Genomic DNA, 20,209 nt, shown 5'->3' with positions numbered 1-20,209 from the left:
CCTCAATACTAATATTCCAGATTATATGAATATGAAATTTATTTTATATAAATTTAGTTTTTATTTTTTAAATTTGTTTTAATCAGAATATGAAATATTAAGATGTATTTTTGAATACTCATGTCTAATAAAAATGATAATGTGTTGTGAGTTGTGACATATTATTTCTATTTAGAAAAATATTAGCAAGATAACAAATATTTAAATATATTTTATAGCTTTCAATTATTGTGACTGTATTTATAATAATTCTCTAATTCAAATTCTAAACATATATTAAAATTCAATAAATTTTTTAAAAAAGAATTACATATTTTTCTTTTTGTTTAATATATTAAATAACTATAAAATTATTTGTGTGTGTCATATTAATGAAATTTTGAATGTATCTTGTTTTGGTTACTTCAAAAGAAAATTACCCTTTCCCATCCATATCATTCCAAAATTTTTACAAAACCAAAATTTATAAATATTGCAGTTTTTACTAAAAAATAAAAATATTCTTTAATAATATTATAAATAATTAAAAAAAAAATTACATCAATGACACGGTATATATATTATACTAAAAAGGAAATTAAATATTAGTATATATATATATATATATATGAATATTTATATATATGAATATTTATATATATAAATAACTTTTAAACCCTTATCACTGCAATCATTACAGTGTATATGTAGATGATTGCGATGACACTTAGGATTTGACATGTTTGCTATAAAGTTATTAAAATTATAAAAATAATTTTGTTATTAGTTTTTTCTTTTAAACAACTTATGCTTGGTTTTCATATTTTAATTTTAGGAGAATTCTTTATCCAAAGTTGTTTTCTTTTAGAAGAATAAATTGAAACCATTGCAATGAATAAAAAAAGCTTGTTTATGAGAGTATTTAAAATAATACTATAAGAGTAATTCTTTTAGACTATTGTCAGTTGGCAAAGTGATGATGATTAAGAATAAATATAATTTGTGTAGATTGACAATTTTATGAATTAGTAAGGGTAGACTTTATATTTAGCAAGATAAAGATAAGGTATTACCAGAATTTGTTTAACCTGACTTTTGTAGTTGTCTTTATAAATGATATTCTATAACTAGAAAGGAACATGAAGAGCATTTTAAGTATTATGTTGTAGTTTCACAAAGAAAGGTTATGAGAAATAGTTTTATGCTAGTTGTTAAGTTTTAGTTTTGGTTTGAAAATGTTAGTTTCTTAAGTTATGTGATTTTTACAAGGGAGTATATTTCTTTTAAGTAGAGGTTATTCATGGAAGTTTCTAACCTTTATGAGTGAGATTCAAAGTTTAGTTGGTTTAATAGTTTATTAGAGGAGATTGGCAAAGGGTTTATCAGTAATGTAATGTGTAGGAATAACAAAAGATGGTAGTTTTTAAGAAGAAGCTAATTGTTTAAGAACTCTCTAATCAATATGTTTTGTGATGATTCTAAGATGAGTTTAGGAGGACTGTAAACTGGTAAAGTAATGGCTTATACTTTTAGAAATTTAAAAACTCATTAGAGAATACTCTATACATTATCTTAAGATCATTGTGTTAAGCTTTGCTTTAGACATATTACATGTATAATTTTTTAGTGATTATAAAAGTATTTTTATTTTGTTTAATAAAGAAGAATTAGACATGAGAAAAAACACTTGAATGGAGTTTTCTTGAAAAGGGAGGACCTAATTTCAATATAAAACAAAGATTATATAAGTCTAGCTTTCAAGATTGATTTTGTTGGAAGGTTTTTAAGTTCCTTTCTCTGATGATATCTATTGGCTAACCCTAAGGAATGTGAGGGAAGAAACTTAGATAGACTAAGGGGACTTCTTAGAATGCTTAAGGTGAGTTTTAGTAATGTTCTTGGAGGGTTTCTTGAATAAGAAGGTAAAGGTGCGAAAGATGTGATTTAGGTGGGTGATGTTCTTGATTATCTTTCTTAGTGTTTTTTAAAACTAATTGGTAAGATTTGTTGGGGAATGTTAGGAGAAGGTATCAATCAAGGTTGTGTGAATTTGGAGGTGATTTGGATGGAGTAAGGTGGCTTGGTCGAGACCTATTGCTACATTTTGCTAACTACCTAGTTATGGATCTCACAAAAGACCATACATCCTACGGTTGAACAATGAAACTTTGATAATTTTCTCAAATCTATATTGAAGACCTGCTATTATGTGTTTGTGTGTGTCTAGTTAGGTAGATTTTGTCTTGTAAATTCACATCTCATTAGTGTGATGAGGACTGGATGTAGCTATTGGTTAAGAGGGAACCAATATAATTCTCTTGTGCATTATCTCTCTCTCTTACTCTTATATCTGGTATATAATCTATTTTGAAGTGTTCTGCGAGTATATCAATGAATTGAATTCTCAAAACAGCTAGTTTATATGTTGGTTATATACATGTTATGCTTTTTATAATCAGTTGAAGAGGTAAATCAATTAGTTGATTTAATTGTGTTTTCAATCTAACTCCAGTATTTGTGAAAATCTTGTGAAAACAATTAATCCCCCTCTTGTTTCAAGCCACCTATTCTAACACTTACTATAATAATAGAGGAATACATTACAATTGGAACAATTTTCTTAGATCAAATGTTTACCACTAGTTCAAAAGTATAGCTAATTATTAGAGTGCAACTCTTTATACATTCTTAAGAGCGTAGCAACTCAAATACCATAATTTAATTGTGATGTAGCCTACCTGGTGTACACCATGTTACAACTAATGTCACCTGTAATAATGTCCACCTCAACAATTACTCAATTGAGAATAATTTCCACCTACAACAAATCCATCATAACTCCCCATGCATTCATGATCACCTCCTAATAATATTTGTATGACATTTTACTTCAAAATTGATCATCTGTTTATATTAAACACAAACATCTTTACTACTTTCCACAACACAAATATCATTTTTTAAACAATAAAATTACTATTTTTTGAAACATGTAATATGGAAGTTAAGAATAACTTTCAAATTACACAATTCAAAAGTCAACTATGTGCTTCTAGATTGTTCTAAAAACAACTTACGAATTCCACAATCTAGAAGTGAAAATTACAATTTTAGATTGCACAATTAGAATTCTTGTAGTGGAGTTCTTCTCCTCTATGCAATTAGAATTCAATTCATTACACCTATGAATTGTATAATTTGAAATGCTACAACATGACTTCTAAATTGTACAATTTGTAACTATATTGAATACGAAATTACTATTCCATATTGCATAATTTGGAAATCTTTCGAATTGTACATTCCATAAATAACTTGAAAACTAGTATTAGTGTCATTGTTGTTCAAATATTTTGAAAAAAAGAATGAAAATAAAGTTAGCTAACTTCAACCTCTATAAATTCTTCACCTTCAACAATACTCTTTGTGAAATCTAGTATGTGTATTGTTGATGAGATTAATGGCTTTTATTGATGATGTTTCTTATGTTTGATTGAAAAGTTAGCTCATTCTCTTTTTTATTATGTTACGATTGTGTTTTAGCACTAGAATAAATAATTCAACAGAAGTAAATGTTGTTGAGAGCTTTAGAGTTTAGTTTATGTTGTGTATATATTTTGGTTTTTCTTCTAAATATGGGTTTGTAATACAAAGACATACTAAATACTAGTTTCAAAAGCAATATCTAGTTTGTAGATTTTACTTAACTTAAAACTACAAATTTTAGAGTGCTATGAAGGTGATTTATTATTAAAAATAAAATAATGATAAATAGTTTTTTTTTCAATTTTAAAATTATAAATTATAATATTACAAAGTTATGTATATAAATATGTGAGATGATATTTTACATTAAAGTGAATATAATTGGTGTAGAAAAGTTATAAAATAAAATTTTAAAATTGTATAGATAGTTAGAGAGATACACTACACTAGGAATACCAAAATTGTGTGTGATATCTATATTCTCAAAGTGTTGTGATATGAATGTTGTGAAAGTGATAGCGGTATAAATGAATATGACATGAATATTTATTTGTTTATATTTTAAATTTACTTGAAAAGTCTTATATGAAATAAGTTTTTGATAAAAAAATATGTATTGTGAAATATGTTTTGGATTAGTATATGTTATAAAATATGATAAAGATAATTGGTATAAATTGTAAAATATGTTGCAAAAATATGTGAAATGATGGATGTGATACTAAGAGTAAAAGAGTAATATATCTAAAAGTTTGATTTAAATATGGTTGATAAATAAATTTTAAAATAAAGATTTGTTTTAGTGATTATAATATTATTTAATTTCTAATTATCTTATGTTTATGATGATCTTAATTCTTTGTTGCATGGTTGTTTAAAAGGTTACACATAAATCATTATCATGAATACCAAAGTTTAGAGTATTATTTTAGTTAAATTTTAGTGATAAGTATAATAATCAATAATTATGAAACAATTGTGTAAAAAATTATTTGAAATGTATACATTGCGTAAGAAATTATTTGAAGACAAGATATAAGGTTTAAATTTTAATTTTATTTATTTAATTGAAGTTTCACATTTTAAGGCATTATAAATAAAACATCATTATGAAAAATAATTAAAAAAAGTAAGGTATATGTTTTTTTTTCTGAATTTAATTTCGTTAAAATAATATTGGTAGGACCGATCTTGACATCTCAGGCATAGTTTATTTTGGAGTTTAAAATTTTATTACTATTTTATTTATAAAAGGCATTTCAAATAGGGATGACAATGCAGGACGAGTCATGCAAAAAGTGCATGGCAGACTAAGTAACTCAACCCGCTAAGTCGTCCCTCATAATTCGCAGTCCGCGTGAGTCAAAAAGAAAAACAAGTTGATGTTTTATCTTAATTATTGAATTATTAATGTTTGACTATGTTTGAGATGGAAGAATATTGATGTTTTATATCAGTAGCAAACATATGTTTAATTTTTTATTCAATTATAATCAATTTATATTCAAATTTTTTATAATTATTCAAGTTTTATATTCAATTTTTTAATACCAATGCAAAAAGTAACAAATATTTTGATTGAATTCCTTTATATTCAATTTTTTATAATTATTGAATATAAAAGTAATAAATTAATTATTGATTGTAAATAAAAGTAATAAATTAAGAAAATAATGTCACCGTGTTAAAAGATGATAATTAAAAAAAGAGTTATTATATATAAAATTGCAATTTTAATCCACCATGGTCTTACATAAAGAGACTTTTTTGTGTTGAAGAATTTGGTGAATACTTAACAGTGCATACGACACATGCATACTGGAGGCTTAACATCATAATTACAAACACCAACTGCAAAATTTGAATACTTCCTTGGGCAATCATTGAAACAGTTCTCTTCACAGTAATCATACAACTTTACATCACAAATCTTTCCCTCTGCCACTTTCATTGGCCCTTCATTTTCTGCAACAAACAATAACTTGTTTAAAAACACAACATCTTTGAAAAAAAAAGATGAACAGTTGAAAAGCAAAGCATACCAATCCCAATGGAAACAAGCAAAATGAACATAAGTGAGAATGTGATCTTCATCGTAATTTAGTTCTATAACAATATTTCTTACTTGAATGCAATTATGAATAAAATGATATGAAACTATGATAGACACTCCATATATATATACACAAATGCATATAATTTTTTTCAAACAAATTTTTTTCTTACTTGTTTATAACAATTATTGATGTAATACTTTTTAGTATTTTTATAACAAATAATTAAATATATATGTAATGACATTAAGTTGAATTAGTAAATTTAATAACATTTAATATATATTCAATACTTTTTTAAATTTTAGTTTCAAAAATTTCCAAAACTGCTTTAAATAAATTAGTCAATTTTTTTTATCTTTTTTTATAAAAGTTTTCATGTTAGGCATCACTATGCAACTTGACATCTCAGTTAGGCGGTCATCTCATGTAACAACAATCATCTGCCATCACATGAAAAAAGTATTATTAAAAAAAAAGAAAAAAAAGAAAAAACAAAAAAATGGGAAAAATAGGTAGACTATACCTATTCATAAAGAATTCTAAAAACAAACTAGATGAAAATCTATTATACTAATGAAATGATTCTCTATGAATAAATCATAAATTAACAAACTTATCACACACATTTCCTTCACACTATAAATCAATTTAAATTAAAGGTAGCAATGATTTATTTCCATGTACGTGTGTATGCATGTATCATTATATAAAAGAAGTGGTACAATATTTGTTAAAAAAGTTAATAATCTTTTAATTAGATAATTTCACTTTCAAATAAATAAAATTAAATTATCATTTTATAAAATAAATAATTCAATAATTTTTTCATTTTAAATATTAAATAAGTATTCTTTTAAAAATAATCATTACATAATTTTCTTAACAATATTTTTATCAAATTATATATATATATATATAATTATTTTTATAAAATGTTTTGTCAAGCATAGTTGTCATTACATATTAAGCATAGTTGTCATTACATATTAAGATGTGAACTTTAAGTCTAACTTAATCTTATAAAACTAAGTGAAGTTCGTACCTACTTATATATTATGAAAGATCTTTTATTTCTAGTCGATGTGAAATTTCCAACACACCTTCCTCATGCCGAGACCTGTCAACTCGTACTTAAGACTATGTATTTGTGGGTGGTGCGAGTGACTTGGTAAACCCAACAAATTCTTGATAAGATATGTTCTAAATTACTGTGATACCAAATTAAGAAGTGTACTTTAAGCCTAAAATAATCTTATAATTTTATAAGAAATAATGTAATATACATGTAATTAATGACATTAACTTCAATTATTAAATGTATTAATAATTTTTAAATTTTGAATTCACGATTTTTCAAAATTGCTTTAAAATAACTCAATCAATTTTAATTAAAGGTAACAGTTATTTATTTCTAGGTACGTGTGTGCGTGTATCAATTATATAACAGAGGTGATACATTATTTGTTAAATTTTTTAATAATCTTTTAATTACATAATTTTAATTTTAAATAAATAAAATAATTTATTTTATAAAATAAATAATTAAATTAATTTTTTAAAATATTAAATAAATATTCTTTTAAAAATAATCCTTACATAGTTTTCTTAACATTTCTTACAAAAGTTTATATATATATATATATATATATATATATATATTTCAAATTCTATATTTAATATATTTTAATATCATTTTTACAAAATTAAATATATTTGAAATTATATTATTTTAGTGTAATAAAAGTATGAATATATTTTATTATTTTTAGAATATATATATGATAAAAACAAACCAGTACAATCCGTTATACAGTTTCGGATCCGATTTCAACTATCCGATTGTATAAGCCGATATTCAAAATAAATAAAAAGTTTTTGATTTCACCAATCCGAAAATTATCAAGAATATTTAGTTTTTTAAAATTATATGAAAGTGCAAGGAGAATTTTTACCAATATAAATATACGAGTTATCCTACTTTTTCTTTAACCTTTATTTTAATAATATATTTTGGTTTTCCTTGTATATATTTGAGTCTTTAATGTAAACAAATACTAAATACAAGTGTCAAATGGCAATATCTAGTTTGTATGTTTTACTTTACTTAAAACTACAAATTTTAAAGTGTTAAAAAATTGATTTTATTTTAAAATCCAAAACAAATGATAAATAAAATTTTGTTTAGAATTATAGTTTATAATATTAAGAAATATTATATAATATGGTGTGTGTATGTATTATATGTGTGTATTTAGGATGACATATAAATTAAAGTGAATATACTAAAATAAAATTTTAAGAGGATAGTTATAGAGATATTGTGATAACAGCTTATAAAAATATATGATACATTTATTTGTGATAAAAGTACGTGTTGTAAAATAGGTTTGTGAAAAAAATGTTGGTAAGTGTTGTGAAATATGCTTAAGGTATATGTTATGAAGTATGATAAAGATAGTTGATATGCATTGTGAAATATCTAACAAAATTATGTGAAATAGTCAATGTCATAGTTATATGTGTAAAAGTTTGACTTAAATATGCTTGATAAATAAACTTTAAAGTAAAGATGTTGTTTTAGTTATTATAATACTATTTAATTTCCAGTTTTGTATATTTATCATTTTAATTCTTTATTGTATGTTTATTTCAAAGATTATACTTAAATTATAAAAATACTAAAGTTTAGGAAATTTATTTTAGTTGAATTTTAGTGATAAGTAAAACATCACCGTTTTCTAAGTAAAAAATCTAACACTATCGTTAGAAACACTCTTATAAACTGATTTTATAAGATAAACTGATTTTATAAGATTGATTACATTTAAAGTCTACTAATAGATAATAATGATGACTAGTATCAAGTTTTATAAAAAAATATATTTATTTCTCTAACAGAAATACAATATATTTTATACTTTTATTAAAATAAAATAATATAATTTAAAATATATATAATTTTCTAAAATCAATATTAAAATAATTAAAATAAATTAAAATAATACAATTAAAAAATATATAAATGCAAAATTTGGTAAGAATATTAAGAAAATTATGTAATGATTATTTTAAAAGAATAATTATTTAATATTTAAAAGGAATACTTTATTGAATTATTTATTTAAAAAAAGATAATTTTACTTTATTTATTTGAAAGTAAAATTATTTTATTAAAAGTTGATTAAAAAAGTTTAACAAGCAGCTCTTTTATATAATAAATAACTGTTACATTAAATTTAAGTTGACTTTTTAAAGCAATTTTGAAAAATATTGAAACCAAAATTTAAAAACTTATTAATACCTGGAAATAAATAACTGTTACATTAAATTTAGGTTGACTTTATTTAAAGCAATTTTGAAAAATATTGAAACCAAAATTTAAAAAATTATTAATACCAGAAAATAAATAGCTGTTACATTAAATTTAAGTTGACTTTATATAAAGCAATTTTGAAAAATATTGAAACCAAAATTTAAAAAAGTATTAAATATATATTAAAATTTATTTACATCTTAACATTAAATACATTTACTAATTCAAACTAATGTCATTACATATATACTTCATTATTTCTTATAAAAATAGTAAAAGTATTGTATTAATAATTGTTATAAATAAGTAAGAAAAAGTTTCATAATTCTATCAGTTAAATTAAGAAAATAATTTGATTGAAATAAATTATATAGTAAATGTTATTTGCATGTTAGGATTAAAATTTAATAAACAAGATAAATCCTAGCATTTTTTTTGGTAATAATACATTGACATTATGTAGTTGCACAAAATAGAGTCAATGAATTGTGTTGTCTCCTATGTATGTGTATATATATAGACCGTTTATCATAGCATTGTATCAATCTAATCAGAATTGCATTTAAGGAAGAAACATTGTTCCAAAGTTAAATTGCAATGAAGATCACATTCTCACTTATGCTCATTCTGGTTCTTTTCATTGGCATTGGTATGCTTTGCTTTTCAATTGCTCATGTTTTTTTTCAAAGATTTTGTGTTTTTACACAAGTTTTTGTTTGTTGTAGGAAATGAAGGACCAATGAAAGTGGTAGAAGGAAAGAATTGTGACGTGAAGTTGTATGATTACTGTGAAGAGAACTGTTTCATTGATTGCCCAAAAAAGTCTCAAAACAGAGCAATTGGTTTTTGTAATAATGATTTTAGGCCTCCAATCTGCATGTGTCGTTACAGGTGTTAAGTATTCATCAAATTCTTCAAATAAAATTTTGCTACTTTATTTATATTCGATTATTGTTTTAATTCCGGTACAATAATAGTGAAAAATATAATTTTTTCATCATAAAAAAATTTAATTAAATTATTATAGTAATTTTTTCCTATGCATTAAGCTCTACTTCTCATTATTCATTTATTTTAATAACTTAGATTTACCTTAAAATATACATTTTATAAGATTTATTTCATTCAAATGGTTTTATACCTTGAATAATTTTTCATTACTTAAGAGTAAATATCTTAAACAATTTAGATATATTTTTCTTTCTTAACTCTTTGAAATCTCTCTTAAAAATAAAATTATAATAGAATCAATCTACGTTATCTTAATAAACTTAAATTAAAAAAAGAAAACATATACATTTACTTTTATAATCAACTTTTCATAATGATAATTTATTTTTAATGTTTAAAAAAATGTGAAACTTTAATGAGTAAATAAAAATAAAAATTTAAACATTAGATATTGTTTTTAAATAATTTCTTATGCAACTTGTACATTCAAATAAAAAAAAATTACACAGTTGTTTCGTAATTACATATTCTTAACAAAATTATATTGGACATCTCTAACTCTTATATTTATACAAAAACATATAAAATTGGAATATTATAACTCTTATTAAACATCACATTAAAGTATAATATGAATATTTTTAGCATATAGATAGAAAATTCTATGCTCAGTAGATTCCTATTCTTCAAGATGAAGTAAGAAACATTCTAAAAACTTATTCATCTGCTTTTTTTTTTAGTGTTAGAGATTTTACTTGAAAAATAAATTGTAAGGGTGATGGTTCTACTTATCATTAAAATCCAATTAAAATAAATTATCTATATTTTCGTATTTATAATTTATGTATAATCTTTTAAATAAACATACAACAAAGAATTAAAATGATAAATATACCACAATTAGAAATTAAATAATATTGTAATAACTAAAACACATATTTACTTTAAAATTTATTTATAAGTATATTTAAATCAAACTTTTACACATATAACTCTAAGAAAAGTAAAACGTACAAACTATATATTGTCCTTTGAAACCTGTATTTAGTATGTGTTTATTATATTAAAGCCTTTAATAATGTAAAAAAATAGGATAAATTCATAATGTATATTTAACACATAGACTTATATTTTTATAAAGATAAAAATATATAGAAGAAATAAACGAAAGGTAGGTATACTTATGATCCTCTCCTACCTTTCGTTTATTTCTTATATATGCATTCCAAAATCTATAGGTGATGCATTAGCCTATCATGGTTGACATCAAGTCATGTTTGATGAAATGAGTGTACTTCAAAATAATGGAACTTCGTAACTCGTTCCTTTACCCTTTAAGAAATCTGTTGTTGGTTGTAGGTGGATTTTTTCTATCAAAGTTGGTCTTCATTGTACTATTGATCATCTCAAAACTCAACTTGTGGTTAAGGGTTATACCTAAATTTTTGGTTTAGACTATGGTGATACTTTTTCTCCAATGGCAAAGATGGTGTTTGCTTATTCATAACCATGCTTGCTCTTCAATGATGACCTCTTTATCAATTGTATGTTAAAAATGAATTTCTTAATGGGGATTTGTAGGAAGAAATTTATATGGAGCAAACCTCTCAACTTTGTTGCTCAAGGGGAGTCTTTTGAATTGGTATGTCATCTCCGCAAATCCTTATATGGTCTTAAGCAGTCTCCTAGGGCTTTGTTTGGAAAATTTAGCAATGTTATTTAGATGTTGATTGGGCATGATCTCCATTTGGTAGAAGATCAACTTTCGAATATTGCGTCTCCATTGGTGGTAACTTGATATCTTTTGGAAGAGCAAGAAACAAAGTGTTGTGGCAAGATCCAGTGTAGAGGTAGAATATAGAGCTATGGCCTCGACTAGTTGTGAGCTTATTTTAGATACTTAAAGAATTGCAATTTGGAAAGGTGGCTCAAAGGACACTTGTATGTGATAATCGGGTTGCTCTTCATATTAGGTCAAATACTATTTTTCATGAAAGAACAAAGCATATTGAGATTGGTTGTCATTTTATTGGAGAAAAGTTTGTATCGGAAGATATCAAGACTGAGTTTATTAATTCAAATGATCTATTAACAGATATTTTTATTAAATCCCTACAAGGACCTATGATTGATTATATTTATAACAAGTTGGGTACATATGATTTATATGCACTAGCTTAAGAGTAGTGTTAGATATTATTAAATATTATGATAAATTATTAAATATTATGAGATATTATAGATATTGTTAGATATTATAGATAGTTTTAGATATTTCTATCTATGTATTAGGCTTAGACCATATTTTCTATATATTTTTATCTTTATAAAAATATAACCTTATTTGTTCAATATACATTATGAATTTATCCTATTTTTTTTCTTTATTTTAATAATATATTTGAGTCTTTAATATAATAAACACATATAGGTCAGGTTTAAAAGTACAATATACGGTTTGTACGTTTTACTTTACTTAAAACTACAAAATTTACATGTTACGAAATTATGTGAAATAGTGGATGTCATACTAAGAGTTATATGTGCAAAAGTTTGATTTAAATATACTTATTGTTCCTGCCGGTTGACTTGAAACGCCTTCGTGCGCCTACGTCACTCTCACGCTCAGATTCCTTACATTCGCATGTGCCTTTCCTGTGATGAACACCTGAAAACACAAAGACAAAAGGCGCCCTAGCGACCATTTGCACTCCGACGCTCAAGTCAGTACTAGGGCTAGGAAACACCGAAACTGTATAATCTTGCTACTGTGTGTGTGTTTAGCGACGCAAGAGAATTCTCCCTTGTCAAGTTTGTTAACTTACTATTTATAGACTGAAACTAGGGTTTCCTCTTTACCTGAAATGGGCATTTCTGATGGGCGGGCCCAACACTTTTATTACCTTACTCTCAGGATAACCTAGCATGTGGGATCCCTAACTGGAGTGCAACCTCTAACGGGATGACCACCTGGGTGCCTCCTCGTGCACCTGATCTCTGGGGTCACCCGCCTCCAGGAGTGCCCTAGTTGATCACGTGCCATGCATGCAGCTCACCCCTGAACATGACCCTTGCAGGTCATATCCTTCCAGTGGCTCTATACTTTGTGTTACGCCTAAATGCGTCATCCACTCTACACGCATGGGCCCTCGTGATCTAGGCTTCTCCCTTACTGATAATTAGCGTGTGATTTGGGATCCACTTCTCGTGGCCCATCTCTACTGTTTGGGTTTCCGATGTCTGACCTCTCCACATTGTTTAGTGGCACGTCGGTACATCCTGATGACCGATGTCTGACCACTCTTGGCTCCTTGGCGCACGTGCTTCGCGAGGTACCCGCTTACATGGCACCCACATTAGTAATGGTCAGTCAACGCCCGGGGAATGGTCAGTACACAAGACCCCTAGCCTTGAGCTGTAACGCGTTCAGCAAAGAGGCTAAGTCCTTGCCCTGGGTGACCTACGTGGCTCTGTGCGACAGGACGTAAATACGACGCCAAAGTAACGTCTTTTTGGGCCTGTCTTATCTGTGCACACGTGTCTTTGATCAACAGCTAGGGTTTAACGTCGTTTACGCTTCTTTGTTTGCTTTTAAACTCTTGAAAACATGCGCGTCCAATCGCTTATTACATCATTCTCTGAAACTCTTCGGTCGTTTCGCCTTCTTCCTCAAGCATTCTCGCGCTTCCTTTACGCATTTATGCATTCTCTCGCTATCGATCGTAGGTAGCCTCATTTGCACGAAAATTTCTGAAAAATTCTCCCGAAATAATTTTTTTTTACTGAAATTCCACGTAAGAATCTCCACTGAGTTTGGGACAAAACGCGACAAATTCCAAGTCAAACGGATGAGTATTCACCCACAAAAAAATCAAACAGTTTCACACACAAACGAACCTTCCTTTCAGCCCCGGAAATGATCAATAAAAAATTTATTTCCAATCTTGTGGCACGAATCTGGGGCTCAAATCTTAGCCAAAATTCAATAGACACAGTGACGAACGTGTGGTATAAATTTCAGAACAAAAAACCCAAGGAGTAAGGCGTAATAAGTCCTAGATCGAGAATGAACAAAATTGGTTATCGAAAAACAAAACGTCTTGGCTTTTCTTCCCCGTATCTTCCTTTTGTGATTTGTTTATGCACATGCCTCCTTACCTGGGTGCAAAGAACATGTGAAAGTACTTGCGTAAATTTTTTCATCGCAATGCAGACGCAGAATAAAAATTGCAGAAAGTAGGAGGAAATTTCACAAGTTTTGGTAGAGGATAGCCTTGGTTTGCACAAAAATTTCTGAAAAATTCTCTAGAAATATTTTTTTCCTGAAATTCCACGTAAGAATCTTCACTGAATTTGGGACGAAAACGCAAAAATTTCAGGTCAAACGGATGAGTATTCACCCACGAAAAATATCAAACAGTTTCACACACAAACGAAACTTCCTTTCAGCCCTGACAGTGATCAATAAAAAATTTATTGCCAATCTTGTGGGACGAATCTAGGGCTCAAATCTCATCCAAAACTCAATAGACACAGTGACGAATGTCTGCTAAAAATTTCAGACCAAAACACCAAAGGAGTAAGGCGTAGTAAGTCCCAGACCGAGAGTGAACAAAACTGGTTTTCCGAAAACAAAACTTTCTGGCTTTTCTTCTCCATATCTTCCTTTTGTGATTCGTTTATGGATGTGCCTCCTTACCAGGGTGCAAAGAACATGTGAAAGTACTTGCGTGAATTTTTTCAGCGCAATACGGACGCAGAATAAAAATTGCAGAAAACAGGGGAAATTTCAAAAGTTTTGGTAGAGGATAGCCTTAGTTTGCACAAAAATTTCTGAAAAATTCTCCGGAAATAGTTTTTTCTTGAAATTCCACTTAAAAATCTACACTGAATTTGGGACAAAACGCGACAATTTTCAGGTCAAACGGATGAGTATTCACCCACGAAAAAAATCAAACAGTTTCACACACAAACGAACCTTCCTTTCAGCCCCGACAGTGATCAATAAAAAATTTATTTCCAATCTTGTGGGACGAATCTGGGGCTCAAATCTCAGCTAAAACTCAATAGAAACAGTGACGAACGGGTGGTATAAATTTCAGACCAGAACACCCAAGGAGTAAGGTGTAGTAAGTCCCAGACCGAGAGTGAACAAAATTGGTTTTCGGAAAACAAAACGAATTGGCTTTTCTTCCCCGTATTTTCCTTATGTGATTCGTTTATGGATGTGCCTTCTTACCAGGGTGCAAAGAACACGTGAAAGTACTTGTGTGAATTTTTTCAGCGCAATACCGACGTAGAATAAAAATTGAAGAAAGTAGGGGGAAATTTCACAATTTTTTGATAGAGGATAGCCTTGGTTTGCACGAAAAATTCTGAAAAATTCTCCTGAAATATTTTTTTTCGTGAAATTCCATGTAAGAATCTCCACCAAATTTGGGAAAAAACGCGACAAATTTCAGGTCAAACGAATGAGTATTCACCCACGAAAAAAATCAAACAATTTCACAAACAAACGAACCTTCCTTTCAGTTCTGGCAGTGATCAATAAAAACTTTATTGCCATTCTTGTGGCACGAATTTGGGGATCAAATCTCAGCCAAAAGTCAATAGACACAGTGGCGAACGTCTAGTTAAAATTTCATACCAAAACACCCAAGGAGTAAGGCGTAGTAAGTCCTAGACTGAGAGTGAACAAAACTGGTTTTCCGAAAACAAAACGTTCTTCCCCGTATCTTGTTTTTGTGATTCGTTTATGGACGTGCCTCTTTACCTGGGTGCAAAAAAATATATGAAAATACTTGCATCAATTTTTTCAGCAAAATACTGACGCAGAATAAAAATTGCAGAAAGTAGGGCGAAATTTCACAAGTTTTGGTAGAGGACAGCCTTTGTTCGCATGAAAATTTTTGAAAAATTCTTCCGAAATAGTTTTTTCCTAAAATTCCACCTAAGAATCTCCACTGAATTTATGACAAAACGCGACAAATTTCAGGTCAAAAGAATGAGTATTCACCCACAAAAAAAAATCAAATAGTTTCACACATAAACGAACCTTCCTTTCAGCCCTGGCAGTGATTAAAAACAAATTTATTGCCAATCATTTAGGACGAATCTGGGGCTCAAATCTCAGCCAAAACTCAATAGACACAGTGACGAACGTCTGGTCAAAATTTCAGACCAAAACATCCAAGGAGTAAGAAGTAGTAAGTCCCAGACCGAGAGTGAACAAAACTGGTTTTCCGAAAAAAAAACGTCCTGCCTTTTCATCCCCGCATCTTATTTTTTTGATTCGTTTAGGGATGTGCCTCCTTATCTGGGTCCAAACAACATATGAAAGTACTTGCGTGAATTTTTTCAGCAAAATACGGATGCAGAATAAAAATTGCAGAAGTAGGGCGAAATTTCACAAGTTTTGGTATTGGTTTGCACGAAAATTTCTGAAAAATTCTCCCAAAATAGTTTTTTCCTGAAATTCCACGTAAGAATCTTCACTGAATTTGGGACAAAACGCCACAAATTTCAGGTCAAATGGATTTGTATTCACCCACAAAAAAAAATCAAACAGTTGCACAAACAAACGAATCTTCCTTTCAACTCTGGCAGTGATCAATAAAGAATTTATTGCCAGTCTTGTGTGACGAATATGGGGCTCAAATCTAAGGCAAAAATCAATAGACCCAGTGACGAACGTCTAGTCAAAATTTCAGACCAAAACACCCAAGGAGTAAGGCGTAGTACGTCCGAGACCGAGAGTGCACAAAACCTGTTTTCCAAAAATAAAATGTCCTAGCTTTTCTTCCCCGTATCTTCTTTTTGTCATTCGTTTATGGAAGTGTCTCCTTCCCTGGGTGCAAACAACATATGAAAGTACTTGTGTGAATTTTTTCAGCGCAATACGGACGCAGAATAAAAAATGCAGAAAGTAGGGAGAAATTTCACAAGTTTCGGTAGAGTATAGTCTTGGTTTGCACGAAAATTTTTGAAAAATTCTCCCGCAATAGTTTTTTCCTAACATTCCACGTAAGAATATCCACTGAATTTGGGACGAAACGTGACAAATTTTGGGTCAAACGAATCAGTATCCACCCACGAAAAAAATCAAACAATTTCAGAGGTAAACAAACCTTCCTTTCATCCGTGGCATTGATCAATAAAAAATTTATTTCCAGTCTTGTGGGACGAATCTAGGGCTCAAATATCAAGCAAAACTCAATCGACACAGTGACGAACGTCTGGTCAAAATTTTAGACCAAAACACCCATGGAATAAGGCGTAGTAAATCCCAAACCGAGAGTGAACAAAACTGGTTTTCCGAAAACAAAACGTCCTGGCTATTTTCCCCGTATCTTCTTTTTGTGATTTGTTTATGGACGGGCCTCCTTCCCTGGGTGCAAACAACATATGAAAGTACTTGTGTGAATCTTTTCAGCGCAATACGGACGCAGAATAAAAATTGCAGAAAGTAGGGCAAAATTTCAGAAGTTTCGGTAGAGTATAGCCTTGGTTTGCACGAAAATTTCTGCAATATTCACCCAAAATAGTTTTTTCAGAAAATTCCACGTAAGAATCTCCACTGAATTTGGGACGAAACGCGATAAATTTCGGTTCAAACGGATGAGTATTCACCCACGAAAAAAATCAAATAGTTTCACACACAAACGAACCTTCTTTTCAGCCCTGGCAATGATCAATAAAAAATTTATTGCTAGTCTTGTGGGACGAATCTAGGGCTCAAATCTCAGCCAAATCTCAATAGACACAATGACAAATGTCTGGTCAAAATTTCAGACCAAAACACCCAAGGAGTAAGGCATAGTAAGTCCCAGACCGAGAGTGAAGAAAACTGGTTTTCCGAAATCAAAACGTCCTGGCTTTTCTTCCCCGTATCTTTTTTTTTTTCATATCTTTATGGACGTGCCTCCTTACCTGGGTGCAAACAACATATGAAAGTACTTGTGTGAATTTTTTCAGCGCAATACGGACGCAGAATAAAAATTGCAGAAAGTAGGGCGAAATTTCACAGGTTTTGGTAGAGGATAGCCTTGGTTTACACGAAAATATCTGAAAAATTCTCCCGGAACAGTTTTTCCTGAAATTCCACGTAAGAATATCCACTGAATTTAGGACGACACGTGACAAATTTCAGGTGAAACGGATGGGTATTCACCCACGAAAAAAATCAAACATTTTCACAGACAAACGAATATTCCTTTCACCTCTGGCAGTGATCAATAAAGAATTTATTGCCAGTCTTGTGGGACGAATCTGGGGCTCAAATCTCAGACAAAACTCAATAGACCTAGTGACAAACGTCTGGTCAAAAATTCAGACCAAAACACCCAAGGAGTAAGGCGTAGTACGTCCGAGACCAAGAGTGCACAAAACTTGTTTTCCGAAAATAAAACATCCTGACTTTTCTTCCCCGTATCTTCTTTTTGTGATTCGTTTATGGACGTGCCTCCTTACCTGGGTGCAAACAACATATGAATATACTTGTGTGAATTTTTTAAGGGCAATACAGACGCAGAATAAAAATGGCAAAAAGTAGGGCAAAATTTTACAAGTTTCGGTAGAGGATAGCCTTGGTTTGCACGAAAATTTCTAAAAAATTCTCCAAGAATAGTTTTTTCAGAAAATTCCACGTAAGAATCTCCACTGAATTTAGGACGAAACGCGACAAATTTCGGGTCAAACGGATGAGTATTCACCCACAAAAAAAATTCAAATATTTTCACACACAAAGGAACCTTCCTTTAAGCCCTGGCAGTGATCAATAAAAAATTTATTGTCAATCTTGTAGGACGAATCTGGGGCTCTAATCTTGGCAAAAACTCACTAGACCCAATGACGAACGTCTGGTCAAATTTTCAGACAAAAACACCCAAGGAGTAAGGCGTAGTAAGTCCCAGACCGAGAGTGAAGAAAACTGGTTTTCCGAAATCAAAACGTCCTGGCTTTTCTTCCCCGTATCTTCTTTTTGTCATTCGTTTATGGACGTGCCTCCTTACCTGGGTGCAAACAACATATGAAAGTACTTGTGTGAATTTTTTCAGCGCAATACGGACGCAGAATAAAAATTGCAGAAAGTAGGGCGAAATTTCACAGGTTTTGGTAGAGGATAGCCTTGGTTTACACGAAAATATCTGAAAAATTCTCCCGGAACAGTTTTTCCTGAAATTCCACGTAAGAATATCCACTGAATTTGGGACTAAACGCGAAAATTTGAGGGTCAAACGGATGAGTATTAACCCACGAAAAAAATCAAACAGTTGCACAAACAAACGAATCTTCCTTTCAACTCTAGCAGTGATCAATAAAGAATTTATTGCCAGTCTTGTGTGACGAATATGGGGCTCAAATCTAAGGCAAAAATCAATAGATCCAGTGACGAACGTCTAGTCAAAATTTCAGACCAAAACACCCAAGGAGTAAGGCGTAGTACGTCCGAGACCGAGAGTGCACAAAACCTGTTTTCCAAAAATAAAATGTCCTAGCTTTTCTTCCCCGTATCTTCTTTTTGTCATTCGTTTATGGACGTGTCTCCTTCCCTGGGTGCAAACAACATATGAAAGTACTTGTGTGAATTTTTTCAGCGCAATACGGACGCAGAATAAAAATTGCAGAAAGTAGGGAGAAATTTCACAAGTTTCGGTAGAGTATAGTCTTGGTTTGCACGAAAATTTTTGAAAAATTCTCCCGCAATAGTTTTTTCCTAACATTCCACGTAAGAATATCCACTGAATTTGGGACGAAACGTGACAAATTTTGGGTCAAACGAATCAGTATCCACCCACGAAAAAAATCAAACAGTTTCAGAGGTAAACAAACCTTCCTTTCATCCGTGGCATTGATCAATAAAAAATTTATTTCCAATCTTGTGGGACGAATCTAGGGCTCAAATATCAGGCAAAACTCAATAGACACAGTGACGAACGTCTGGTCAAAATTTTAGACCAAAACACCCATGGAGTAAGGCGTAGTAAATCCCAAACCGAGAGTGAACAAAACTGGTTTTCCGAAAACAAAACGTCCTGGCTATTTTCCCCGTATCTTCTTTTTGTGATTCGTTTATGGACGGGCCTGCTTCCCTGGGTGCAAACAACATATGAAAGTACTTGTGTGAATCTTTTCAGCGCAATACGGACGCAGAATAAAAATTGCAGAAAGTAGGGCAAAATTTCAGAAGTTTCGGTAGAGTATAGCCTTGGTTTGCACGAAAATTTCTGCAATATTCTCCCAAAATAGTTTTTTCAGAAAATTCCACGTAAGAATCTCCACTGAATTTGGGATGAAACGCGACAAATTTCGGTTCAAACGGATGAGTATTCACCCACGAAAAAAATCAAATAGTTTCACACACAAACGAACCTTCTTTTCAGCCCTGGCAATGATCAATAAAAAATTTATTGCTAGTCTTCTG

At 29.8% G+C, this 20,209-nt stretch overlaps 2 long non-coding RNA genes across 2 annotated transcripts; one reads left to right on the top strand and one right to left on the bottom strand.

The window, feature by feature from the left end:
* Positions 1 to 5,149: 5,149 nt before the first annotated feature.
* Positions 5,150 to 5,612, bottom strand: LOC137832340 (uncharacterized). The gene is made up of 2 exons (XR_011084559.1): positions 5,508 to 5,612; positions 5,150 to 5,430 (listed from the first exon to the last, which is right to left on the bottom strand). It is a non-coding gene; the product is annotated as an uncharacterized lncRNA (long non-coding RNA).
* Positions 5,613 to 9,378: 3,766 nt separating this feature from the next.
* On the top strand, positions 9,379 to 9,778 carry LOC137832695 (uncharacterized). The gene is made up of 2 exons (XR_011084603.1): positions 9,379 to 9,484; positions 9,561 to 9,778. It is a non-coding gene; the product is annotated as an uncharacterized lncRNA (long non-coding RNA).
* Positions 9,779 to 20,209: the final 10,431 nt, after the last annotated feature.

The sequence above is a fragment of the Phaseolus vulgaris genome, chromosome 11 (genome assembly GCF_000499845.2).
Source record: "Phaseolus vulgaris cultivar G19833 chromosome 11, P. vulgaris v2.0, whole genome shotgun sequence".
NCBI classification, from domain to species: Eukaryota; Viridiplantae; Streptophyta; class Magnoliopsida; order Fabales; family Fabaceae; genus Phaseolus; species Phaseolus vulgaris.
The sequence above is the reverse complement of the archived record's forward strand: the minus strand, read 5'-3'. Positions and strand labels throughout refer to the sequence as shown.